The 27,966-nt window shown below is 41.4% G+C and overlaps 1 protein-coding gene across 12 annotated transcripts in view; it reads right to left on the bottom strand.

The window, feature by feature from the left end:
• The window catches only part of LOC110072917 (uncharacterized), a 303,684-nt gene extending 292,627 nt beyond the window's left edge, over positions 1-11,057 (bottom strand). For 4 of the 12 annotated variants that reach the window (XR_013545231.1, XR_013545230.1, XR_013545233.1 and 1 more), the window contains exons 1-2: positions 9,326-10,526; positions 4,674-4,898 (exon numbers count right to left, since the gene is read on the bottom strand). The gene's annotated coding sequence lies outside the window, so the exon portion shown is untranslated. Of the gene's footprint in view, positions 1-4,673; positions 4,899-9,325; positions 10,527-10,804 lie in introns of those variants that run through there. The other 8 variants (XR_013545240.1, XR_013545242.1, XM_072998685.2 and 5 more) reach the window with 5 other exon arrangements.
• Positions 11,058-27,966: the final 16,909 nt, after the last annotated feature.

Below are 27,966 nucleotides of genomic sequence, written 5' to 3'. Positions count from 1 at the left end.
AGGTCCCTACCATTTTTGTCCTTTATCATGTTCATCTGTGCACAAAATGTTCCTTTAATATCTCCAGTTTTCTTGAACAGATCTCTAGTTTTTCCCTTTCTATTTTTTTCCTCTATTTCTTTGCCCTCTTCATTTAAGAAGGCCCTCTTGTCTCTCCTTGCTATTCTTTGGAATCCTACATTCAATTTTCTGTATATTTCCCTATCTCCCTTGCATTTTCTTTCCCTTCTCTTCTCTGCTATTTGCAAGGCCGCGTTGGACAGCCACTTTCCTTTCTTGCATTTTCTTTTCTTTGGGATGGTTTTTGTTGCTGCCTCCTATACAATGTTACGAGCCTCCAACCATAGTTCTTCAGGCATTCTGTCCATAATTTTTTCAGGTGGGCAAGAGGGTATAAAATTTGCTTCATCATGTTTGTTCAGTGGAAGAAGTTGCCTTGAGTATAAACGATAACTCCAAGAAAAGGGCTTGTTGCTGGCAGAACACTTCAGCAGAAGTTCATTCGAGCATTGAATTCTCCAGATTAATGGGGTCACGATTCTTCCGTGTAAGGATGCAACTGACTATGAAGTGTTTGCCAGAAGTCTCTTTGCATGCCTATAGCTCTGAGGGTTTAATAGAATGGGAAGCAGGTAGGCTGCATTTGGTGTAAAGGGAGCATAGGCAGGCCTCCCTTTCTCATGAAAATCTGTTGCACTGACTGCGTGTACTCCTGTGCACAAACGGTAATGGTGAAAGCAGAGAAAAGCGTCACAGGTGAGAGAATTATAAACCTTAAATGGGCTTCTTTGGATGAGGAATGATTGTGTTCTCTTAAAAGAAGAAGAACTGATCACGGAATCTAAGTATGCATATTGGAAGCAAATGTCTCTATTTTTACATCTCTCTTCTTACTTTTGTCAGAACTGGATGTGATTGCAAACCCACAAGTTAAAAGATTTATTAGCTTTCACGGACAGTATGAAATCAGCTATGAGTCCTGTGTTTAGCTCTACAGTTACTTGTTGCCCTGTTGCTTAACTGTAAGTTTTCCCTTTGGTTGATCTACAATGGAAGCAACACTCTACACTTAACACTCTGTTTCACACACTGTTTCACTCCTTTAGCTCCATACTATAGCCATATTTGACACAGCTACTGAGACACAACATCCTTGGTCTTCACAAGATTACTATGAGCCTGTAGTGTGATGTGGCTACAAAAAAGGCAAATGCTGTTTTAGGCTGTATTAATAGAAATATAGTCTCCAAATCTCGCAAGGCATAAGTTCCCCTCTATTCAGTACTGGTTACGCCTCATCTGGAGTACTGTGCACTTCTCAAATATTTGAAAAACTCTCATACAGGGGGAGGGGGACATGTTCTCAGTCAACCCAGAGGGCGGGACATGCAACAATGGGCTCAAGTTACAGGAAGCCAGATTTCAGTTGAATATCAGGGGGGGAAGTCCTAACTGTTAGAGCAATATGACAATGGGACCAATTACCCTGAGAAGTGGTGAGTGCTCCAACACTGGAGGCGTTCAAGAGAAATTTAGGCAACCACCCGACAGATATCCTTTGATTTGTATTCCTTCATGGAACAGGGGTTTGGATTCGATGGCCTTATAGGCCCCTTCCAACTTCCTGATTCTCTCATTCTATGATTGCACAAGTGAGAGAAAAGAGACAAAAAGCAATCACAAGAATGCTATTCAGCAATACAAATGACTGTTTCCTCATGCTGTTCAAAGTGTACTCTCCTGTAAAATGTTACTATAAATAAAGAAGCCAAAAACCATGATGATGCAGAAAAATGTAGAAAAGAAGTATGTAATTGGTCCATAACATGAAGTTTCTCTATTTAAATATTTTTAAAGTCATCACAAGAACCTTACCAGTCAGCCCCCAATATAGCACAAACCAAAAAAGATCCTTCAAGTTCTCTGTACAACTTGGAAAAGAAGTTGTTATTCTTCCTGACTCCCTACCCGAGCAATACCAGCCATTATCAATACCCTCCTTAAGACAGGCATACTTAACTGCCCTACATCTTTTATAGACATCATCAAATCATTTGGGAGGAAAATATACATATCAAAAGCAGCTGTTCTCCTGAAACTCCTACTGTGCCCTACATACATACTGAGCACACAAATCTACAATTGCAGCTTAAATTTAGGACTTTTCTGTATTGCCTTTGTGCAAAATATCTGCCAAATCTTTAACTAACCTATGAAATCAATGTGGTTTATATAATGAAGTTGTTGCTGCAGTTCTTTTCAAGGTAACCACTGTGACTTAGTAAAACCACAGAGGTGGATCCACATTTACTCATATGAACTTGACTCTGGTAAGTCTGAGATACTTTAGTGTTTCTATTCTAAGTCTGATTTAAGTTGGATCCAATCCAGAGTCCCTCTATAGAGTGAACCAGACTTATAGTATGAATAACCAACTGACAAAGCAAACTGAAGATGAGGGTGGGGGGTGGGGAGTGGCTCACAGGAGTAAACCTTTGCAGTTAGATTCAGAAAGGGGGTGGAGAAAATCACCCCCAAACACATATTATACACTAAAATATTCTACCAACTTTTAAAAAGTAAAGTAATTTGTTCATCTGAGCAACTTCTTCTTGATACACAGCAGCTTTTGAGACCCTAAAGGCAGACAGAGGCCATATCTGAAAACAGAGACTAAGAGTCTACAGGTCTTTAAAATATCATCCCACAAATCACATTTCTTTAAAATTCATCATCCATTTTACCTTGACATAAGCCAAAAAATTATTATAAATAAATACATAAAACAATGCATATCAGTTCCCACAGAGGTTATCTGACACTTCAGAAAATAATGTTAATCCCAGTATTTTAATCTAAGTCACATTCCTGACATCACTTTAACATGGATAAAACAAGTTGGGTGATTTAAAAAAAAACAATAAATTCATAAGCAGGAATCATCATCATCATTATCATCATACCTTTATTGGCATAATAAAATAAAATAAAATAGAATTAAGTAATAAATAAAGAACCAATAAACAAATAAAATCTGGCTAATCGTGGGTTGCAGTAGAGGATACACAGTCAAGTATAAAACCAATGATCAAATAAGACCCAGTTAACTAGACTCAAGTGGCTTCTTCTCCTGAAAATCAATTTTAGGAAAATTGCACTTTCTCTGATACATCAACATTAATGCCTGAGAGAATATACCTTATTTCTCACTTCTCAGTGACCATGTATAGTATAAGCAGAAATCATGAATGTAATAAATTAGCAAAAATAGCTTATCTAGAAAGTACTTGAGATATGTTTTCAAATTCAAGACCCTTATCACTCTGGATAACACATTCAGTCTCATACCAACTGTTAACGAAGAGTTTTAATTATTTTTAAAAATATAAATAGTTCAAAACAGTGAAAGGCCATCTTAAAATATTAGGCTCTCTTACAAGTTTTAAAATATTCCACTCCCATTTGATGGCCACAATCCAAGTGTATTTCAGCAGTTAAGATGTTGCTGTTTGAATGTGTTGTAGCGCATCAAGGCACACAACGGCAGGCATCAAATGGATAAGGTGACTTCTTAACTACTAACAATTCACTGCTGAGATTTATGCTGACAAACATATTCCATATTTGGCTACATTGACTTTCTTTATTTAATCCATACTTAAAATGAACATTGCTGTGGACAGTGTAAAAATCACCTAAGGTTAAAGGTAAAGGTTCCCCTTGACAATTTTTGTCCAGTCGTGTTCGACTCTAGGGGGCGGTGCTCATCCCCGTTTCTAGGCCATAGAGCCAGCATTTGTCCGAAGACAATCTTCCGTGGTCACATGGCCAGTGCAACTTAGACACAGAACGCTGTTACCTTCCCACCGAGGTGGTCCCTATTTATCTACTTGCATTTGCATGCTTTCGAACCACTAGGTTGGCGGGAGCTGGGACAAGCGACAGGCGCTCACTCCGTCGCGTGGATTCGATCTTATGACTGCTTGGTCTTTTGACCCTGCAGTACAGGCTTCTGCGGTTTAGCCCACAGCGCCACCACGTCCCAAAAATCACCTAGTGTATCTCTTTTTCCACCAACCAAGGGGCCTGTGTGTTCAGACCAGACAGTTTGACCCTACTTTGGAAAAGTTATACTGTTCAACATGGAGGATCTAGTATTTCTAGCTTTTCCAGTTCTCAGTCTCTGAGCTAGCTTGAGTGAAACCTAACCATCTCACCTAATGAGAAAGACCCATTTCTTCTTTTGCCATATCTTTCCTTCATTATTTTCTGGAAAAACAGGCAATTTGCAAAAATTTAAGATCCACCTTTCCCCATCAAAATTCCTTCACCACACCACTTACTTTTAATATCTAAATGATAATGAAATAACATTCCAGAGACTTTTTGCACTTTTGTCTGCCTCCTAAACACTTTTTCTGCTATTCTGGATCACCTATAAAGGCATCGGCTCAATATGGAGTTTGAAATTTACTTTGTGTCAACACAATTCTATCACTGTCTTTGATCACAACACTGAAGAAGATGCATTCAATGAATGCATTTCGTTCAGATGGAGATAGGCACCAGGTAGTAGACAGAGGCATAAGATAACTGAACTTAAATAATTTTCATTTAGCAGAAGCAAGAACTGAACAAAACTATCCATTTTGCAATCATAAGAAAGAACATACCTTATTCTCGAACCAAAGGGGTGCTGCATCTATATTGTATAATCCAAGCCACGCACAACTTTTCAAAAGTTTTCATTTCCAGAAATTCAAACAATTTATAAATCCAAATATTGATGTCTTCTCTGGTTTTCACAATATTCCACTCCATCATTCAAAAGTATCTTGAGACCAATTTAGATGCAATATTTTGGTAGAAGCCTTTTCCACTGACCTTCATAATTTTACCTATTCAATAGGAAAGAAGGGTGGTAAGTTTCCACACTAACGTACCCTAATAATTGCAGTGTAAGGTGATGCCCAGGCTGTTAAGTATAAGCAGACACTTAGAACTGGCCCTTTAATTTTTCAGTGGAATCTATTTTCAACTACTCATGATTAGTATTCAGCTGTAAATATACTGAGAATAATCAGTGTCTTTAGATGAAAATGTCAAAGCTACCCCAAAAACCCTTTAGACACTTTTATTGTGTATCTGTCTACTCTAAGTAAGCCTTGCTAAGTTCAATAAAAGTGAGCTTGCTTGTATATAAGATTGACTAACACATCTTATCTGAATAATGTTTTGCTTTTGCTTTCCTTTCCTTTCATTCATTCATTCATTCATTCATTCATTCTTTCTTTCTTTCAGCTCATATACCACTGAATAGTGCAATATCCACTCTTTGTTTGGATTGTTTTCTGGTCTCTAAGTATCACAGATTTGGAGAGAATTCAGAAAGGCACCTTTTCCCAAGGGTTGTTCACATGGATTATGCTTTAGAACCTGATCACTATCTCTGGAGCCTCATCATTACCTGACAACCTGATAAATGGGGTATCACTTTTTCTAGTCTTTATATTCAAATAGCATCTTCAGTACACAATAAAATACAAGTCTTATTACTTTCATAAGTCATAATGAACTGTGAAAACTTCACTGCCAGAATGACTAAAAAGGTCTTAAAAGAATACTTTACTACTTTCACTGTTAATCAGTGGATTTACAAATCTGAAAAAGTTACAAACATTATACTTACCTGCACATTAGAAGGAAGATCACTTGCAAATGATAAGAGAAATCTACCAGTAGACAGAAACAGAACAGAACGAAAGAGGATGAGATAGCACAATTTAGCAGCTACAATGTTGGACTTGAACTTGGGAAAGCTAGATTCTAGTCCACATGTAACCATGAAACTCAGTTAAGGGATGTTGAGCCAAAAATTCATCCTCAGCCTGACTGCCAGTCACCCTCTCTCAGCCTGCCCTATTTCACAGGACTGTTGTGAGAATGAAAAATAAGGACAGAACCCTCAAGCTCAATAACAAAAAGATGAGAAATAACTGTAATAGACTGATGATAAATACAATGATGATGATGTGGAACTCAGAACCAAACAGAAAATAATAATCAAGTGGAAACAAGTCAAAGTCAACTATACTTTCTAAAGTCAAAGTCAATTATACTTTCTAAACTTTACTTTTCTTGACTTAACAATCTTAATGCAACCCTAATAGAACATTTTACCTACAAAATATCCTCAGAATGGAGCAATCTGTACTAGGGAAAAGATGGAAAAGAAGGGTGAGTGCTTATATTTCTCCTGCTCATTCATCCTTCTCTCTCCCTCTCTCTCAAAACTCTTCTTAACATGCAAGGTTCCAGATCAGCATTTTCCAGGTAAAATCAGATCCAAATGATTCCAAAGACAAAAGCAGGCTGGGGAGAGTCTGTTTATTTCCAACATAAGGTAGGCCAGCAGGAATCTCATGCAAAGTGGCTTTCTGAAGATTATTTTGCAATGAGAAAGGGGATTTATTACGTGCCATTACAATGTAACATCATTAGGACTAAGATCAGTATCCTGTTTAAATGGACAATGGCCGCGTAAGCAGTTTCCAAGTTTTTGTAGGGTATCCAAAGCATGACAGACATTTCACCAAATGCTGCAAACAGCCCGCACAATTACTGTTGTGTGCACAGACATTTTAAAAATATCCTGGCCAATAGGCCAATTAAACTGATTGTGGTATTCTTCCCAAATATGGCTGTAAGTCTAGATTTGGAAATCATGTTCTCCCTAATTTTTACCAGAGAAAATATGTGATTGCTGGACAGTACATCTAGCTGACATCATTAACACCTGAGGACTAGTTACCTAGCAAAAGCAGAGTTTATAGTCCTATTATAATCTAAAAGTGATGGGCTTTTTCCCTGTTGAGGGCCACGCTCACATGGAGGCAAACTGCCAGGAGGTCATATGCTGGTGGTAAGCAGGGCCAGAGCCAAAAGCAGTCCAGTTCAACACTTTTCTCTCTCCCACCATTTTCTTTCCCCTCCAACTTTTTTTTAATTTTTGCTGTTTCAAACACTGCAATCCTCAAAACCAAGCCCTGCTAATTTCAGTAAGAATTACCTCTAGGTAGATGTACACAGAGATGCAACTTGCATTTTTCTAACCAAACCCCACTGCTGACTCTTACAATCAAAGCCAACTTAAGCACTACTTCAACATGTCTTAAAAGCTCAGTTTCCCTTTTCATAATTTCCTTGCATTTTTAAATACGGAGATCAACGGGATAACTGCACATTGCCAGAGTAAGTGCCTGTTGCAGTTCCTTAATTCCAAATCACAAAGCAAAAAAAACCCCTATAAAGCTACACACAACAGATAACTTCCAGAAGAAATGGGGGTAGGGAGGCAATAAGGAGCCTGAGAAGCACATTATATAAGAGGTATAAAGCAAGAATGATAGATTAAAGTAGTAAGAAAAATTAGCATTACAGGGAGAGGAGAAGTGTTCTGAAAAATTCAAAGCATGAGATGGCAGAACAAGTTGGAAGCTTTGTCTCCCAGCCCTCTTCTTATAGTCTATCCTTGTAAGGTTCTATGAGTTCTGCTGATCTGAATGACGTTCAGAATTATTTGTGACTACTAGAGTCCTGAATCACAAATATTTATGTCAGCCTTCTGTTGGAAAACTGGAATAACTAGAACATATAACATGGATTCAAAGCATGGCCTAGATACACAATAATGACCATCTGCAAATCCTTTGTTGGTCCTACTCACCTTACCAGATCAGCTCCACCACTGACTAAAAATAGCAGGAAATTCAAAAGTTAAAAAGGCATATTAAAGGGACTGGGGGCGTTTGGCTCTGAAAATGTTGTTGGGGTACAATTCCCATCAGTCCTAGGCATAGTAATTATGGAGTTGGGAGTTCAACAATATCTGGAAAGTTACACATTCCAAATCTCTGGCCTGCTGTTCCTCTGGTACCCCAGTACTAGAACAGAGCAACAGAATTGTATCAGTTCAGAAAGATGAGCTATAAGACAACCCAACCTGTAGATCTGGATGGATTCTGGAAGAGCTGGCACATATTTGTGTGGGAAAAGTGAAAAGCGCTTACACTAACAGCCGGTTTTAGATAGCTTGGTATCAACCAGTTTTACACTAAAGTATTTCTTTAGCTTATCAAAGAACCAGGAAACTAGAGTTTGGTGGCAGCTACATAGCATGTTAGAGCAACTTTCTTAACATGGATTCATCCAGATGTTTTTAACTACACTTCCCGTTACTCCTGACCTTTGACCAGGCCTCCTTGGACTAATGGAATCTGAAACTAATGGGATCTGTAGTCCAAAGCATTTGGATGGACTGCAGGTGATGGAAGGTTATGTTAGAGATTCCTGGTCTGTTTCTTGTTAGAACTGCTCTTCCCAGAAGTCCCTGATGGGAGGGGAATTACTTAAATCAACTGTAATTATGCAGAGTAAATGTAAGACTTGCATGAGCAAAAAACAACTAAAGAAATCCTTTAGAAAACAATTAATGAGAGTGCAATTGTAGAAAGCCAATAATCACATAAGAGAGAAGCTACAAGTTACAGAATAGTTATCCTGAAAGGAACACAGCAACTATGGGAAGCAGAGCGAAACAATGAGGAGAAGAGGGAAATGGTTATAGAAACAGCATAAAAGAATTCAGAACAGATAAGCTAGAGGTGATCAAATTGAGAGTACAGCAGAACAATTAGGAACATAAAACAAGCCTATGAAAAGTTTCAGAACTTAAACAGAAAGAGGGAAGCACCAAAACGGTGCAATAAACAATGAAATAAATTTTGAGAAGCATTCCATAAATCTACATTAAAGTTGCAAAGTTGAAGATCTCCATCTTAATAATGGCTTGTTTTACTGCATCATAAATGTATTCACACAATGGTTGAAACAGCTTTCTATTCCCATACAGGTACATATGAAATATCTGGTGTGCCTATCACATATCCATCCTCTCCCACAAATTCACAAATCAGCGAAAAGCCAACATTCTTCCAAACTGTGGAATTCCATCTGATTGTTTCAGCCTTGTGTTCTTGTATTCAATCAATTCCTCTTCCAAATCTACATCCAGAGAAGCTACAACTTTCCCCTCTGCTAAGTGCCTACCAAACTGCCTTACATAAGCAGACCCAAGCTGCCAGAATTGGAAATGTTAACAAAACAAGCCTCAGAAGATCTGAGTTTTAGCAGCTTAGACCCAGTGGGTTCCATCCACCACACCGCCACAAGAAGCTCATAAGGCTCCTTCCACTCAAGCCTTCCAGCTGATAACAAAGCCGCAAAAAGAAGACAAAGAGGAGAGGAATAAAGTAAAACAACTCACCTTCCACTTCACTAACTTGTAAATAGTAATGATGATAATAGTAATATAATAAGGCAAGAAGACCCTTTGAGAAGTAGTTGGAAAGCTTTGTGGGTCTTTGGGGGAAATTAAGAGGCGTCTGCATAAACTGCTGAAAGACCAGATAACCCAGAAGGGGAGATGGAGAGTTCATCTGAGTTTCCTCTTTTGTTCAAGTTCCCAGAGCAAACAAAGAACCAGCAAGCGGCAGCAGGTTTGTCCCTCTCACCCCCTTCTTCCCTCCCACCTCTCTTCCACCGACACCCCCCCCACACACACACATACACACACCAGTCCTTACGGATCCAACAGCAGTTCAGGTCTGACTTCAGGCTCTTCTTTAAATCAACTTGATCCTCGAACTTTTTCTGAAAGGCAAGACTAGTTCCTCGACTTTCCTTCCACGCCTCATCCCAGCCTCCAGTTCAAAACTTCCCTCTAACTGAGCCTCCCAGAAAAACAATTTTAATGGAGGCGGGAGGTTGGGGGAGGGGGGCAAGGACGGGAATCTCTCAAATCATTATTTCCGGTAGATGCACCTCTTTGTCTGGATCCCCTTGACAGTCATTGAGAACAATCCCCTTGGTGTTTTGGCTGCGCTTACATTTAATTCCCGTGGCGCTCCTCAAGGACAAGGCGATTGATTTCAGGGAAATGGGACGTCAGGCTGGCGAGATTCAATCAGGGGGAAGAGTGGCGGGGAGACAACGGGAACGGGGGAAACCAGATTCTGGTTCACACTTTTTCCTTTCACTTTTTTTTGGGGGGGGAGGGAAGCATCCAGCCGAGAACAAAGGCGGCGTCGCGATGGCCAGGAATGAGCTCAGCGGCCAGGGAGCTGCTCTTCACACCTCTCTCTACCTGTTGCACGGGGAGATGAGGGGGGAGCCGTGGGGAGGAGAGGAAGCATCCCTTCCGCAGGAGCAAACCACCCTCCACCCGCCTCCCTACCTGCCCTGCTGCTCAGCGGCTACTTGGCCCGTTTTTTTCAGACCCCGAGGGGAGCCTTGGAGGGGAGCAGGAAGAGCGGGGAAAATGGGGACTGGAAAGGGGGGACGGGGAAAGGCGGGAGGCAGCAGACACCCCCCAAGTCTTATCATCCCGAGGGGAAAGGTCTCTGGAAAGCACATCCTCCTTTCCCTGAGCTTCCCCAAAGCGACAAGCCCCAACCCCCGAACCAAGCCCGTTTCAAAGGCTCCATATTTTATCAATGGGAAGAAGGGGAGGCGCATAGACACCCTCACCAGGAGCAATTCTAGTCCTCACACAGGATCGCCTTCCACTCAGTGACGACGCATCACAACAAAAGGGGGAGAGGGCTGAGATGCGCACCAACTTTTTTTGTGGCGATGAAGTTCCCCCTTTGCACTGTGGTGGCGGGAGAAGGGAGAGAGAGAAAGAAAGAAAACAAAAAGAGTTGTTAAAGCGAAGCAAGGCGGGAACAAGACCAACGCAACTCACCTTAGGAGCGAAGGATAGCCCTTCCACAGGCGGCTCCTCCTTCTTCGCTCTTCGCAGCGGTTGGGCGGGGGAGAAGACAATGTCCCTGCCGCTGGTCAGGGTGTCTCCAGCAAGCGCGCGCACACGCACACACACACCCCGCCGCCCTCGCCCTCGCTGCCCTCAGCCGCCTCCCGGGTCTCCCGGCGGCTCCTTGCCCGCGCTCTGCCCCCGCCATGCCGTCCCGCCAAACAAAGGGGAAGGAAGAGAGGCTTTGGGTTGGCGCTGAAGTTGAGCGAGCCCATCCCGCTGGAGCAACTTTTATCCAAGTCATTGCCCGGCCTTTTTCTTTAAATTAAAGCAGGAAGATAGGGAAAAGAAAGGAAGGGCGGTGGGACACAAAAGAAAAACGGAGCCCCGGTCGTTGGTTGTGCACTGCGTGATGGTCCACAAGATGCCCACCTAATAATAATGACAACAGCAACAAGAACCACATGCCCACCTTTACATGAAGATGCACTTTTAAAACAATACTTTGGCCGTCTCATGAGAAGAAAAGACTCCCTGGAAAAGACCCTGATGTTGGGAAAGAGTGAAGGCAAGAGGAGAAGGGGAAGACAGAGGATGAGATGGTTGGACAGTGTCATCGAAGCTACCGACATGAATTTCACCAAACTCCAGGAGGCAGTGGAAGATAGGAGGGCCTGGCGTGCTCTGGTCCATGGGATCACGAAGAGTCAGACTCAACTGAACAACTCAACAACAACAACAAAAGTGGATTGGTACAAGCCTAAAACTTTTTGGCGGGGGGGGGGGGGTTTAAGTCGAAGCCAGTAATAGAGTGGTTCCTGGTGCAAATGTATTCCCGACTCACGCTTTGGTTGGGATCACAACAAGTCGCCAGTTTTAGGTGAGGAAACTCATCATCTGACCCGACCAGCCGAAGCTGCGCTGACCTTCTTCGTCTGCACGTGTGTCTCCAATGGAGAGGCTCTGCCCCGCGCCTTGTTCTTGGGCGCTGCATTGCACCTTTCAGCCACTTCCCATGGAACAGAGCCGGCCCTGGTGATCCAGGGCTGCTTGAGCAGAAGCCAGAGGGAGGCCTCAGCCTGAGGGCGGCAGGGGAGTCTGGACACTGCGAAACAGTGGGAAATGGATAAGTTCTTGAACTTGTTAGAGTAGTAAATTATATCGCTAGGTTTGGTGTTTGTGGGTTTTTCTCTCACATATACCAAAATCAGGTGGCCAGGTTTGGGTACTGCATACTTTGAATCAGCTGACAGAAGTGTTATCTACTTCTCTCCCTCAGGCAACCAAATCTCTTGGGTTGCCCCACTCATATGGACCCTTCTCACTGTGGAAACCTGTGTGTTCATAGGTTGTGTACCAGAATCTCTAAAAATATTTAATTTGCTTTTCTTACCCTATTTTATCTAATTTGTGTGGTGTAGTAGTGAATGAAGTGACAAACTGGGACTGTGGAGAACCAGGTTGAAATTCCTGCTGAGCCACAGAAAAGGGGGAGGGGAACTGGTAAAATGGCTCCTTAAATATCTCACTTAACTTGAAGGCCCTATTAGGGTTGCTATATGTAAGGTCTGCCTTGAGGGTGCTTAACATAACACTACTATATCTACAGTTCTCCCTCTCAGAAAATAAATCAGGTCTACACAATAATGAAGTGGTAGAACAGAATGTACCACTTCAGGTGGCAGATGGGACTGCACAGATTTTGAACACATGTAAAGTAACAAAACAAGAAACACCTTCCCAACAGACCTACAAGTAAAAATCTACCACACTAGGGAGAAAAAAAAGTTTCTAGCTATTTGCAAGGAAATATTACTTGAAATGTAGAGAGCCATTCAAAAAGAGCATTCCCCTTCTGTGGTTTAAACTAGTACAGTCCACTTCTGCCACACCACTTTGCTGTAGCGGAGTGTCACAAGCGAGGCAAGTGGCCTTTTTTGAACCAAAATTTCTGGTCTGAAAAAGTTTTTGATGAGATGCAATTACAGCACTGGCCTTGTGTTACAGTTACAATGGGAAGATTTAAGCACTGAGAATTTGTTTTTGAAGAAAGATAGTGAAACAGGTAAAATTGCCAAAATCAAGAGCTTGAGGATCATCCAACACAAACCTTCAGTGCCTTCGGAAATATTTGAAAAACAGTTTTGTAAACAATGGATTTATGAATCAGATGAACTGTGGAAAACTGTATTGTGGTCGAATGCAACTCAATAAGAAGTGTTAATGACTGTAAAGAAGGGAGTTACAAGAGCCTTTGCCATAAAAAGCTATGTGTTGTATTAAGTAAAGTCAGAGCATACATACTCCATTTGAACAGTGTAGAGAGAAAAAACAAATATTAAGGAAACACATGAATATGAACTTAGAAAACAAATAATTGTATGGTTATATACAGAGGTTTTCCAGATTTGTTCAGGTGAGAGCTGATGCCATGTGAAACCTGTCAGTCTTTATAGTGTCATAGGAATCAGAGTGCACCCCTGCTCTCATTTGATTGATTGATTGATTGATTGATTGATTGATTGATTGATTGATTGATTGATTGATTGATTGATTGATTGATTGATTGATTGATTGATTCGGTTCGGTTCGGTTCGGTTCGATTCGATTTGTGCCCTGCCCATCTGGTCTATAAGACCACTCTAGGCAGCTAAGCTTAGAGTGGTCTAAGCTTAGAGTGGTCTCAGGCTCTAGTAGCAACACAAAGCATGGGGGTACAGCCTCATGGCTGCCACAAACATCAGCTGAATCTTTTGAATATTTCTGAAAAAGTCACAAAAACCCTTGAGGGTTTTTTTAAATAAAGGTGCCGGGGGGAGTGCTTGAGAAGTCCAGGAGAATCAGCCTTGTCTTTAGGAAGAGGGAGGCAGCTGGTTCAGGCAGCAGCTGCTGAGGGTTCAGGGTGGTGGCAGCATGTCAGAGCTATATGTGCCATTGCGAGCCTTATTGCTCCTAACTGGATTGACAGACACTCCTGTCTGTATTCCCTGATCCGTTAATGAAGACACCAGTGACTGAACCAAAACAGAGTTAATATAACTGGGTTGGGGTTTAAACAACGCTGTATTTTGACTTCCCTGGACTAGTTTCCTGCACTGCCTGGGTACCAGTTCTCAAGTCTAATGAATCTCTATCCCCTGAGTTGTCCCTGCTGACCCAAGGCATGGAGTCCACAGCAGGTACAGTTGATACACATCAAGGGCAAAGGTGCTGGTCTCTTATCCAAGTCTTCTCCCAGCTCATGGGGTGCTAGCTTTGGCATGCTCGCTGATGTTGCCTCCACCAGCACCTCAACTGGATTGTGGTAGTCTCCCTGGGACTAAGCTGGTTGGTGCATGGCCATTGTTCCTTCCTTTGCCACTCTCTCCAGAAAGAAAGACGTGGGAAGGCTGAGGGTTGAGATGTCTTTCCACCTGGATCTTAGGTGCCCTGAGTTGAACTGTCCAGGTGTCCTCTTTATATATGTATTCCCAGTCCCTGGGCAGCTCCAGTTCTTCTGGAAGGAAGGGGGGGGGAAGTATTCTTCCACATAGAAACCTTCAAACAGGTTCTCTAAGGCATTGCCTAAGAAACCTTATCCGCCAGTTCCTCCTCCTTAATTATTACATCCGAGAGCAAGTCCCCTGTCTGCACACTCTGCTCCAACGTCTCCTTTCCGTCTCTTGCCAGGGTCTGCATCTCTGTCTCCAGCACTTCCCTTATATTCCTTTTTTAAAATTTATTTTTATTAATTAAAGAAAAACAATAAGAACAATACTAACATAAAGTGTGTATACATACATGCCGTGCACTAATACAAATTTTTTCCCCCTGTGCCACCATCACCCTTGGGACCAGATAAGAAATATATTTCCTTTTAATCTCTTTTCAACCCATTCCACTCCAAAAATACAACAATTCTTCTGTTGGCTTTTGACCTTTCCCTTTTGCAAAAACATAATTCAAATATGCAGTCCATGTGTCTTTAAAATCATTATATATTGTCGTCCCTCTTCTTACTTTTAGTTCATCTTAGCTTATAATTTATTGCTAAACTCCACATTTCTTTATGCTTCCCTTATATGCCTTAGTTCCCAAGGGCCCCCTTCCCCTCTAGGAGGCACACCTCCATGACTGGGCTTTTAACCTATGCCACCCTCTCCAGGACTTTGATCTGGGATCCTTCTTTGTATCACTCAGGTTCCCCTAGAGAGCCCTCTGATAACCTGGCTTCCCCCAGGTCCACTCAGCAGGTCCTGGTTGAAGGTGAGATGGCCCACTGTCACCATCCTCACAGCCATTCACTGCCTGTCTTTAAAGGCACTGTTCCATATGTTGTCCTGGAGGCCAAGTTGAAGTTACACTGGGTGGTTGGCTTCTGTATATGGAACTGGCACAGGGGGCAGGCACCATTTTGTTGTATAGCAGTAGTGGGCAACTCCCACCATTCCTCACCATTGTTTAGAAGGCTAAGGCTGATGGGAGTTGCTATCAGACAACATTTGGAGTACCACAGATGTTCACTCTTGTTCTGAAAATTAGGTACCAAATGTCTTGAGTTCATTCTTATGTACTGTTGATCCTTTGCTGCCAGATAACCCATACATATAGGATCAAAAAAAGAGGACTCACTGTGGAATTAACAGGCAGCAGAGCGGGGCTGGGCTGCAATCAGAAACTGAGTGAGTACTTGCTTCATTTGTGCTTGAAAGAAGCATCTCTACTTCAGATTCTTATAGCACCCTTAGTCAAGTGATGGATCATCAGGTTCAGTGGTAAGTAGTTCCGGGCTGAAGGATACAGCAATAATTTTCTGCTTTCTTCTGTGCATAAAATAGTACGTTCTAATACATAGTACTCTCTATTGCCCCATGAATGTGAATGGCATTTCACTATGTTACTACTATGTAACACCATGCCCCCCTGAACATGCTTGGTTTTTGCCTAATTTTAGAAGGTAAGCAAGTTGGGCCTGGTTAGTACTTACATAGGGGATCTTTAAGAAATTATGGATGCTAGACTGGGCAACACCTCAATAGTACAGCATGCAGAAGTTCCCAGATTCAGTTCTCAGTATCTGAAGGTAGTGCTGGAAAGATGCTTGCCTGAAACCATGGAAATCCACTGCCAATCACTGTTGACAGTAGTGGGCTTGTTGAATAAATGGCTCACTGAATGTGCAAATGCACTACTGTGACTTGAATAAAGTAGGTGTGATCATATCCCATTTTACTAGTGAGGCTGTAATTCATGTCACCAATGGTAAGGAACTGTGTGACTCTTATAGATAATAATCACTGATATTAGATGAGAGGATGTGATTACATGTGTCCAGGTGCTTTTTATCTCTGATGTGTCATCCAACATATAAATCCCCAGAATGATGTGCACCATTACAGACAAAATCCATGAATTTTAGCTATTGCTGTAAGACCAAGACTAATGTCCAGAAGACCTGGAAGGCTGGAGTACAGGTATATGTGGAACTGGCATAATTGCTACTTTCAAGCATTTTCCTTTTGCTGCCCTAGATTTCCTGGAAAGGGAGTCGGCTGTGAAATACTTGGTGACTAGTAAGAAAATTCTTTCCCCTCTGAATGATTCAAGCCAGGTTGATCTAGCCCAGTGGTTCTTAACCTTTGTTACTCGGATGCTTTTGAACTGCAACTCCCAGAAATCCCAGTCAGGACAGCTGGTGGTGAAGGCTTCTGGGAGTTGCAGTCCAAAACTCCTGAGTAACCCAAGGTTAAGAACCAGTGATCTAGCCCATTGGGTACAGCAAGATTAATCCTAGCAATGATGGCTAGCCATTTTCTTTTTCACTTTGTTAATATGTTAGTTATGCTCTGTGTTTATTTATTAAGCCCTGGTTATTTCATTATAACATTCATTATACTTTATGGTTATTCAACTGTTTTTGATGTAGTCAGTGAGAAAAAAAATGTAGAGAAATATATACAATAGGAAAAATGTATACAAAACAACTCACAAATTTCTATGTAGAAAGTGAGAAAGGTCTTGAAACCCAGATGGAAGGAGGGTGCCAGTGGGATTTTGAGAAACCAAATGAAAGCAACCTTTTGTGTTTTCAGCCCCATTGTACAGTCTGATTTACACACATACTGGCCTAATCCTGTTGCTTAGCATAGTAAATCACACTAAAATAAATCTATTGAATCAATAGGTGTTTAGTGAGTCAACTTCTCTGTAAATTCCATTAATTTAAAATGGACCTAGTTGAATGATGAGTTAATATGCTTTGATGAATTTGAATAGAATTTCTGGAAGATGTGACTCAACAGATCTCCACTGATTCAATGGGCTTATTTTAATGTGATTTAGTATACTAAACAACAGGATTTTGGCCATTGTTGGGAAAACAAAATATTTATCTGGGAGTTGCTGGGTCATTTTTAAAAGGACTGCTACAGTATTCTAAAATTTAGGGTAAAGGGGTCTTTCACAGCAGTTTGTAGGGAAATGACAGAAGATTGAACGTGTTTTGGGTTTTGGAACTCTGTGATGTGTTCAGCCAGATGTGTTTACAGAACCTTCTTCAGACCTTTCTGCTCAGATACTATAAGAGTTGTAGAAGCATGTTCCGGAATGAAGCATGTGTCTATCCATAACATAAATAACCCCTACACACATTTGGTAAGCACCTGAATAAGACTTTAGATAAACCTATCTGAATCTGTATCTGTACATGAGGAAAAGGAGATGCATTTTTAAGAGATTCAATGGTCTCTCCCAGGAGGTTCACTTAGCATGTTTATGCCATTTTGGTTCAAAGTATTTATATTTTTACTGTCTAAGGTTTTTATCTCACTTGTTTAATCTTTGTTGAGTGCTTCTCTATCACTTTGCATTTGTTTTGATGCCTAAAAGAAGTGGCTGTATGACCATTGTTGAAAGAAACTTCTCTGAGCCCAACCATATTGGGTAAACCAACCAGTATCCATTTTTTCCATTATTGGGTGAGGTGCTGGAAGGTGTGAGAAGGTGTAATCCAGTTCCAGGAGTTCCTGGATTAAATAGATTATCTAAATCTGTCTCAATCTGTCGGGAGGCATTGATTCATAATGGCTCAAGTATTTCTTGGAGAACTGAGTTTAAAAAACGGTGCTTGGAGACTTTTGCTCAACGCCACCTTGATGTAGTGGCGGGCTCTTCTTAGGAACTGAGGTACAGTGGTGCCCTGCTAGACGATTACCTCATTGTACGACGAATCCGCTGTACAATGATGTGTCTATGGGGAAAATCCGCTTTACGATGATCGGTTCCCTGCTTCGGGAACCGATTTTTTGCTTAACGATGATCAAAACAGCTGATCGTCGGGTTTCCAAAATGGCTGCACGCTGTGCAAAATGGCTCCCCGCTGTGTTAGGGACGGATTCTTCACTCTACAGGGAGCAGAAAATGGCCGCCCTATGGAGGATCTTCGCTTTACGATGAGGTATTTTGCCCATTGGAACACATTGAACGGTTTTCAGTGCATTTCAATGGACTTTTTTATTTCGCTTGACAAGGATTTCGCTCTACAGCAATTTTGCTGGAACGGATTAACGTTGTCAAGTGAGGCACCACTGTAAATGCCAGGACAGGCAGACCACATGTATTGGGGGGCAGTCCTTGATGAACGTATCATAAAGCTCTAGAATACTGTATTATGGAGATCTCTGCGCAAGCACAGATTAAACCCATTACCATGCATTCACAGAGACCATGAAGAAGAAGCAAATACACAGACTTCCAAAACAATGGGTGGGGAACATCATATTATTATTATTGCATGATAACTACAGGCACCAGATCTAGGCATGTTCCAAACAAAACTGGTTTTCTGGATAAATGTGATGCAAGCTGGATATTGGTCACCCTGTACGATGACTTGTTGAGGGAGGCTGACAGGGGAAAAGTGTCTCTGTTGGTCTCTGTTGGTCCTCCTCGACATCTCAGCGGCCTTTGATACCGTCAACCACGGTATCCTCCTGGGGAGGCTCTCTGAGTTGAGAATTGGTGGCTTGGCGTTAGGCTGGCTCCGTTCCTTCCTGGAGGACCGTTCCCAGAGAGTACAGCTTGGGGAGAGTGTCTCGGCCCTGTGGAATCTCAATTGTGGGGTCCCACAGGGGTCGATTATCTCCCCAATGCTGTTGAACATCTATATGAGACCGCTGGGTGGGGTCATCAGGGGGTGTGGAGCCTCGTGTCATCAGTATGCTGATGACACCCAGCTTTACATCTCCTTTTCACCAACTGCAGGTGATGCCGTCCTGTCCCTCCAGCACTGCCTGGGGGCCGTACTGCAGTGGATGCAGGAAAATGGGCTGAGGCTGAACCCGAACAAGACGGAAGTTCTGAGGGTGGGCGCCCTTGGGGTTGGTGTCCTGGGTGGCTCTCTCACATTTGGGGGGGTGACCCTGGCAGCTAAGAATGGGGTTCGCAGCCTGGGGGTACACCTGGACCCGACGCTCACCATGGAAACCCAAGTGGTGTTGGTAGTTCGCACCGCCTTTTTCCACCTTTGGCGGGTTGTCTGGCTGCGACCCTACCTTGACATGGGGGCGCTCACTACCTTGGTACATGCGCTCACAATCTCAAGACTAGACCACTGTAACGCACTCTACGTGGGGCTACCTTTGAGGTTGATGCGGAAACTTCAGGTGGTGCAGAATGCAGCAGCCAGACTCCTTACTGGAGTGAGAAAACACCATCCATTTCCACATTGACTTCAAAGTTCTAATGCTTACCTATAAGGCCCTAAACGGTTTAGGACCTCGATACTTGGCAGAGCGCCTGCTCCCACCAAGATCTACTCGGATCACCCACATGAGTCAGGAGGTGAGGCTGAGGAGCCTAACACCAAAGGAGGCACAGAGGGAAAAGACACGAAGCCGGGCCTTCTCGGCGATGGCTCCTCGCCTTTGGAACAACCTTCCTCCGGAAATTCGCGAGGCCCCAATGCTGGGTACTTTCAAATGCCAACTGAAAACATGGATGTACATGCAGGCCTTCCCTCCTGTCAACTACTGATTTCTTTGCTTTGCTATTTATTATTTATTTATTCCTGCACTGTTTGTTATTGTTGTATGCTAATGTTTTTATGTTTGTTTGTTTTTTAATTGTTTTTTATATTCTGTAAGCCGCCCAGAGTGGTAGAATATACCAGATGGGCGGGATATAAAACAAAAACAAACAAACAAACAAACAAACAAACAAACAAACAAACAAACAAATAAATAAATAAATAAATAAATAAATAAATAAATAAATAAATAAATATTGGCCCACTAACACATCCTTTGGTTACATCCTGTGGCTTTCTTAGTTTTGCTCTAGTAGAGATAGTGTTCCTGATAAAGTGTTTCAAAAGTTAATGTAGCAGATTAATTCTGTGCTTTTAATGAGTGTTAAAATGATTAAATAATTAAATTTGCCATTTTCTTTAAACACCAGACGCGGTACATTGCCTCCTGTTCTTTTTCTTTTTAAAACTTTAATTGCATCATCTTAATCGGCTAACAGATTTTGAGTTATTGTAATATAGTTAAACAAAGAAAAACAATACAGTATATGCAAATACATTTGTAACTTTCCCTCCTTTCGTCTACTCACTTCGTTTCCTTTTCAGTTTTTTTAATACAAATGATAAAAGTTAAAACATCTAAGAAACACAGTTTTAAAAAAAGAAGACAGACCACATACAATGTGCACTCCACCATCAGGACCTTTAGAGAGTAACCACTTGAACCACTTATGCTTCTAAGGCTCCCTTCCCTTTCCAAAATTGTATACAGTCTTATTTGTTGTTTCCCCTTTATCTATTCAAAATCAATAAATTCTCCCCATATATCTGTAAACTCATATTTATTAATTATCCCCTTCTTAATTTCAATATTACATGTAAGCTTATTATGAATTGCTATATCCCAAACTTCACCATTTGAGTTCCTAGCAATAATCAGCCTTGATGCTGCTAACATATTAGAAACTAGTTTTCTCCTCATCCACTTATCATCTCCCTTCCAAATATTGATTAAAAGTCTCTTTTAGAACATATGACTAAATTTAAGTTGCTTATTTCATTTATTTCTTAAAACTAATTGACAACATTTTATATATAAGTTCACATTCCTACCACTTATTTTCATAAGTGCTTGTTTTCTGGCAATCCCTTCAAAAATCTCAGAACAATTATCATCTATTTGATTTAATTTCATTGGAGCTAGATACCATTTCCATATTATAAAAGAGGCCTTTTATCCCTACTGACCTAAATATCAATATTCTAATATGCCACATATTTTTCCAAGCACTACTACTTATTTCTTCTCCCAGATTTCCTTCTTATAATGTTATAGGTAAATCCTCCTGATTTTCCATTTCCAACTATAAATTATACATTTCACTTACTATCTCCTCTCCCACCTGCTCCTCTCCTATGCTTTTCTTCTGTAAAATAATTTCTTCATATTTTGTAGTTTCTCTGTTTATCCGTTCTTTTTATCTATTTCTTGGTCCACTGTTCTAATTGAATAACATTATACCAAGACATTTCATGTTTGCCTAATACTTCTTGTACTTGTTCTTTATTTTTCTAGAGAACCCTTTAATCTCAAGCCTCTATCTAAAGGTCTTCAATTCATTTTTCTAAATTCTCTGGGATTTTTTCCAGCTCTTTCACCAGACATAATGGAGATATTGGTGGTATAAATAATTTTCTATATTTATTCAATATTGTTAACACACGACTAAGAAAAGGATTTTATAGTTTTTAAACTATCTTTTTATTTTTGTGATCTTGTAAGAGGAGGCTATTTACCACATTCATCTGTAGTTCTTGTCCTTCCATAGTCAACCAGATTAATTTATTGGGCTGAGATATAACATCTGAAATATATTTTAACTGTCTGGCAATATGTGAGGCCCCTGTACAGGAGGCCTATGTAGGAGTGCCGTTGCTCCCGTCGCGGACCCGAAATACTCAAACCTCACCCCCTCCTTCTCCATCCCGTCGCGTGGATAAGCAGGTTGACACCACGGAATTAGGATCAGTACTGGAAGAACCGGGGACCAAAGAGATAGGGGTAGATACCCAGGACTTATCCCAGGTGCTGAAGGAGTTAACCCTGGCTAAACAGGAGGGAAAGGTTTTGGCGGGAAAAGGAAGGGAGGAGATTGAGGCTGCCATGGGGGATATAAGAGGAAAATGGGAGGAGATCCCAGGCGGCTGGGAATGGATCTGGGCAGAGGATCCATGGATGGGCAAATGGGAACAAGTGAAAGTACCCCATGAAGAGGCGGAGAGGCGAAGGAGGCAAGGTTTGAAACCCCGACCCTCTTATTGGGGTGAAACTGAGGCAAAGGAGTGGAGGCGCAAGTTGAGGGAGGAGAGGGAGGCCGTGCTTAGGGAGATAGAAAAGAAAAAGGCATGGCATTTGGCGGACTTGCGGAAGATGGGGGTTTACCCGGACCCTGGTTTGAAGGCACCGGAGAGGAGTCACCCTTATGGGGATGGAGCGGCGACGAGGAAACCCTTCCCTTGATTCTGCCGGGCGATGAGATCCCTAAAAGTGAAAGGCCAGTGACAGATTTAACTGGACCTTGGACTGTAGGAGAAACCAACCCCTTTGTGGGCAAAGCATGGACACCCTTGCTCCCAGGGTTTGAGGGGCAAGAGAAGTTAAAGGTTCCGTTACGAACAGTTCCTGTTGAAGATAATGTTCCAATAGTGACTCTGTTAAAATGTTCAAACCGTCTCAACCTTTATTGAATGTGACTGACCCACTAACACATGAACCCTCACACAATATAGTATAGAATAGCTTTAAATTAGGCTGACCTAACCTCCACTACTTTTGAGTTATATCATCTCTTCTTATTGATCCTTGATTTCTTATCTTCATTACAAAATTTATTAATCATATTTTGCCACTCATTTAATTCTTCTTCCTTAATCTTCATTGGTAGCATCATAAATTAAAAAGTTAATATTTGTTAGTATCTTCATTTTACTTGGTGTGAATCTGCCAAACCATGGCAACCCAATTTTCTTTAAATCAGTTAACTTCTTTGTAATTACTTGTTTCAATAAATTTAAATGTTCTTCTTTCAGTCTTTCCAAATTGCTAGGAGTATTTATATCTAAATACTTAATAATCTTTTGAATATTAGTATGCAGCTCTTTTCTATTTTTTTCTTTTTTCTTTGTCATAGTTAAAAAACAGCATTTCTGGTCTATGCCGATTTGTTTGCAACCCGGTTACTTCTCCAAATTATTTCAATATAATTTGATCCTCTCTTCAACTTAAAGTATTTTCTATTGCTAACAAAATATCATCAGTAAACAAATTTATCTTACGTCTGTCTTTAATATCTCTATATAAAATCTCTTTTTCTTATCTTACAACATGCAAATACATTTTAAACAAACCTTAATGATCAATGCAAGTATTAAAGAAAGATTATGTGAAATGTTGTTTATCAATAATTCAGCACAGTTGACCTTCCAAAAGTGATTGATGGTGAGGAATTGATGCTTATGTTGTCTCTGTCATTCTGCAGAATTAAATAAAAATACGAAAACTGAAGTTAAAACACTCTTTTCAACCAATTTATCCAAATAATAGACTCCATGTATGAGTTTTTCTTTTCCTGCCAATGTTCAAAATGATATTGTTGGCTGGTCTTCCAATGTAACAGTTTCTTGCTATGCTGCCACCCCCAAGAAGACAATAAAATGTTTATGCAAAATGTCCTTATGATGACCATCCATTTCAACAACATCCACTATTCTTGTTACATATTTATTTACTTCTGGTCATCAATTTTTGTCTGACAGAAATATGATATCTTAAATTATGGTTTATGATATAATTTTAATCAATAGATCAATCTATTACTACAGTTATAACAATCAAAAGAAGTATTCCAGCAAGTGAACCAAAACATGCCACACATGTTTTCTTCTGATAGAGATGCCAGCTCATCGAGTCCATGGTGTGTTTGGTTTAAATATCCAAAGGTCAGAGTTCAGCTTTATTCCAAGTAAAGCAATTAAAGGGAGAAACAGCAGTTTATCATTCAGCATTGGCCCAATTACTAGGACTGTGATCCTTGGCACATTCTGCAAACAAAAACGTTTTCCCAAAAAGAGCGATTACTTAACTGTAACCATAGTTCTTCGAGTGTTCCTCTGTGAATCCACACAAATAGGTTAGACTGCACCTGCGCAGGACTTATTGGAATCTTGAGCTTAAAAACATGTGTTTAGTACAATGTTTCCCTGTGGTGCGCATGCTGTGCCCACCCGTAATACCTCAGTTCTGGAATGTCTGCCACTGTCAAGGCTCTAATAGCAACAAAGCTCAAGAACCAACGTGATGGACAGCGGGGAGGGTGGACAGGATGTGTGCTTTCACAGAGGACCACTCAAAGAACTATGGTTACAGGTAAATAACTTCTCTTTCTTCTTTGTGGCCTCTGAATGCACACAAATGGGTGACTAGCAAGCTCACTTAATGGAAGGAGGGCCATCACGCCAACACTGAAGTCAGCACAGCCCTTCCAAAACTTGCTTCCTTTTTGGCCCTGACGTCCAGATGTTAATGTGTCGCAAAGGCTGATAGTATAGACCAGTGGTCCCCAACCTTTTCCGGACTGTGGACCGGCTGAGGAAGACAGGGCACCCCCCTGCCCTTGTGCGCACACGTGAAGGAGTGCTTGCGCTTGTGCATGTGCATGCACACTCTCTTGGACACATGTGCAAAGTGGTGGGGAGCGTGCATGTGCCAGCATGCATGGTCCCTCCCCCACCCCTTCACACATGTGCCGTAGTGTCCGCATGCATGCATGCGCGCCCCCACCCCTTCGCTTGGGCACATGCATGAAGGGGTGGGGGAGCGCTCATGTTGGTGGTGGCACTGGCACACATGCATGCACAAAGCAGCTGTGGGGGAGTGCATGCAGGGGTGCAGGTGGTCTGTCTTCGCAGCCCGGTCTGGCTCAGGTCATGGACTGGTACCGGGCTGCAGACCGGAGGTTGACAACCTCTGGTGTAGACCATATGGCCACTCGACAAATGTCAGGGACATCAGTGTCATGTGACCAGGCAGTTGAAATAGCCATAACTCTCGTGGAGTGTGCCTTCAACACCTCTTGTGGCACCTTGCCAGCCAGTTCATAGGCCAAGATGATAGCAGAAACAATCTACCTGGAAACCATCTGTGGAGAGGCCAGAGCACCTTTTTGTGGGCCACGGAAGCAGACAAATAATTTAGAAGAAGTACGGAAGTCCTTAGTTATGGAAATGTAAAAAGCCAAGGCACGATGAACATCTAAGGAATGGAGCACACACTCAACATCAGAAGAAGGATTAGGAAACAATGTCAGGAGGATTAGTTGTTGGTTAATATGGAAACTCAAAATCACTTCAGGGAGAAAAGACACATCAGGATATAAGACAACCTTGTCCGGGTGAAACTGTATATAAGGGATGTCTGCACGGAGGGCAGCCAACTCCCTGGCCCTCCGTGCAGAAGTGATAGCCACAAGAAACAAAGTTTTAATCAAGAGAAGTTTAAGATGAGCGGAAGCCATGGGCTCGAAAGGTGGGCGAGCAAGAGCCCGTAAAATGACCTAGAAAGACCATTGAGGGAGTGGAGGCCAGACAGGTAGGCGAATGTTACGCAAACCCCTAAGGAACTGCTTTAAAGTCAGGTGTGAAAATAATCATGAAGCTTCTGAACCCACAGACTGATAAGAAACAATAGCAGAAATATAAACTTTTAACATCAAGTGGTCCAGACCTCAATCAAACAGATAACGGACGAAAGTGAGAAGAGTATCCAACAATACTGGAACAGCCAGAAGACCTCTGGAAGCAGTAAATTTGGTGGAGACAGACCACTTGTAAGAGTATAGCAATTTCGTAGAAGGTTTTCTAGCTCTGTCCAATATTTCTTTTATACTGGGAGAATCCTCCACACCGTCAGGTGAAGCGACTCCAGGTTAGGATGACAGATCTTGCCTCCGTCCTGAGTTAGGAGGAATGGTTTGTTTGTTTGTTTGTTTGTTTGTTTGTTTAACTTCTATGCCGTCCACACTACCCAAAGGTCTCTGAGCAGCTTGCAACCATTAAAATACAATAAAAAGATAAGACAATTAAAATACAATTAAAATATATACTCTAAAAATTGGTTGAGGAGGTAGTCTCAGAAACCCGGAGGCGATAAGCCCAAAGTTCTCTGCAGCATTTCCTGATACCACTAAATAGTGGTACCAAAATCTATGGATATTTGCCTATGGTCTGCATAACTTAACATGGTTAATTGTAGCTAAATCACAAGGTGGTGGGGCACATCTTAGTCATATGTCTGGTCAGGCACCCAACTACACAACTGAGATAAACCCCAGCACCTCAAGAATTAGCTACAATTAGCTATGACAAGTTATGCAAACCTTGTGTGAACATTCATAGGATTCTAGCCAATGGTTTAGAGTAATTTGTGAAAATCACGTCAGAGTCATGTTTGGAGAAAAACTATGCTGGATGAATACTGGCAACAACTGACATTTACCATGGCAATGATTTCTTTTACAAAAGCATTGCCAAATTGGAAGTGTGGAAATCTGAAATCTGAAAGTTTCTTTCAAGATTGACTAAGTAGTATACGGTTAGATGCTACCATTGCTGGTTTTGTGCCACAGATGTTATGGCACTATGCTGATTCTGCTAATCAATTTGAACAGTCCAAAGATAGTCACTGTTACAGCTGAATGCAGCTTTGGTAAGCCTTTCATTAGGAAAAGCCTTGGCCTGGGAATCTCCTAGGGCTACAGAATAAAGCCAGCTTCATTAGAAGCATGACTCAATCAGATTTATTATCAGGTCAGTGTAATTAAAATGGGAATGTAAGGTCTTTGATAAAAACAGCCAATATACTTGGCTGAAAGCAAGTATTTGTTTTCAAATGGGACTCAGTTTTCAGACTGCCCACTCACAACTCAGAGGAAGAGAAACATATTAAGAATTTTCTTCTGACAGTAAGATATTACTTAAATATCAAGTAATATCTTACCCACCTTAAGGGTTATTTCCTCTCATTATAGCCCAAATGCTTTCAAGAATGTTATTGCCTTGATGGCTATGCAGGGGGGGGGGGGGGAACCATATAATTTCCTACTTTGCTAGTAAAGGTAAAGGTTCTCCTTGACAATTTGTCCAGTCGTGTCCAACTCTAGGGGACAATGCTCATCCCCATTTCCAAGCCTGTAGAGCCAGTGTTTGTTTCCATGGTCACGTGGCCAGCATGACTAGACATGGAACGCTGTTACCTTCCCACTGTGGTGCTACCTATTTATCTACTGGCATTTTTACATGCTTTCGAACTGCTAGCTTGACAGGAGCTAGGACAAGCGACAGGAACTCACTCCATTGCACGGATCTGAACTGCTGATCTTTCCACCTTGCAGCCCAGAGGCTTTGCAGCTTAACCCGCAGCGCCACCATGTCCCTTTTGCTACTAAGACATCATTTTTACATATTTGATGTTTTACCATGCTTTTTAAAAAAGCCCAAATTCATTGCCCTTCTAAATACAGTTGCCCCTCTTTCTCATGCCTCTTATTGATTGATTGAGTGAGTGAGTGATTGATTGATTATTTATTTATTTAACTTATATGCTGTCCACACTACCCAAAGGTCTCTTATGATTATTCAGTTACACTCAATCAACTTTGCTTTTACTTATGAAGGAGAAACACTCTGATTTGTGGGAACACACATGCGTAAGTTACACTAAACCCTTTCAAACCATGAAAGGTGGTTTATTCAATCATTCTTGTGCTTTGCACAGCATTATTATAAATTGGCTATCCAAGTCCTGAAAATGCTTCATTGACAAAATCCAGGAATTATGCAGCCTATGTGTTCACCATACACACATTTTGATTGACCACGATCATATTTTCTTCCCTTGTAATTTCAAGGAGACTAGCCTTAAAATTACAAAGGAAGAGGTAGCTAAAACCAGGTTCATTCATCCTAAGCATGTGACTTCATATGCAGTATTACATTTCATCCTATTTTTGTCTGTTTAAATTTTACACCAATTTTCTGTGTAGGACAATTCAGCCTGCATACAACACACAGTAAAATAAAAAAAATTAAATCA

This window comes from Pogona vitticeps, chromosome 4 (genome assembly GCF_051106095.1).
Source record: "Pogona vitticeps strain Pit_001003342236 chromosome 4, PviZW2.1, whole genome shotgun sequence".
Lineage (NCBI taxonomy): Eukaryota > Metazoa > Chordata > Lepidosauria > Squamata > Agamidae > Pogona > Pogona vitticeps.
The sequence above is the reverse complement of the archived record's forward strand: the minus strand, read 5'-3'. Positions and strand labels throughout refer to the sequence as shown.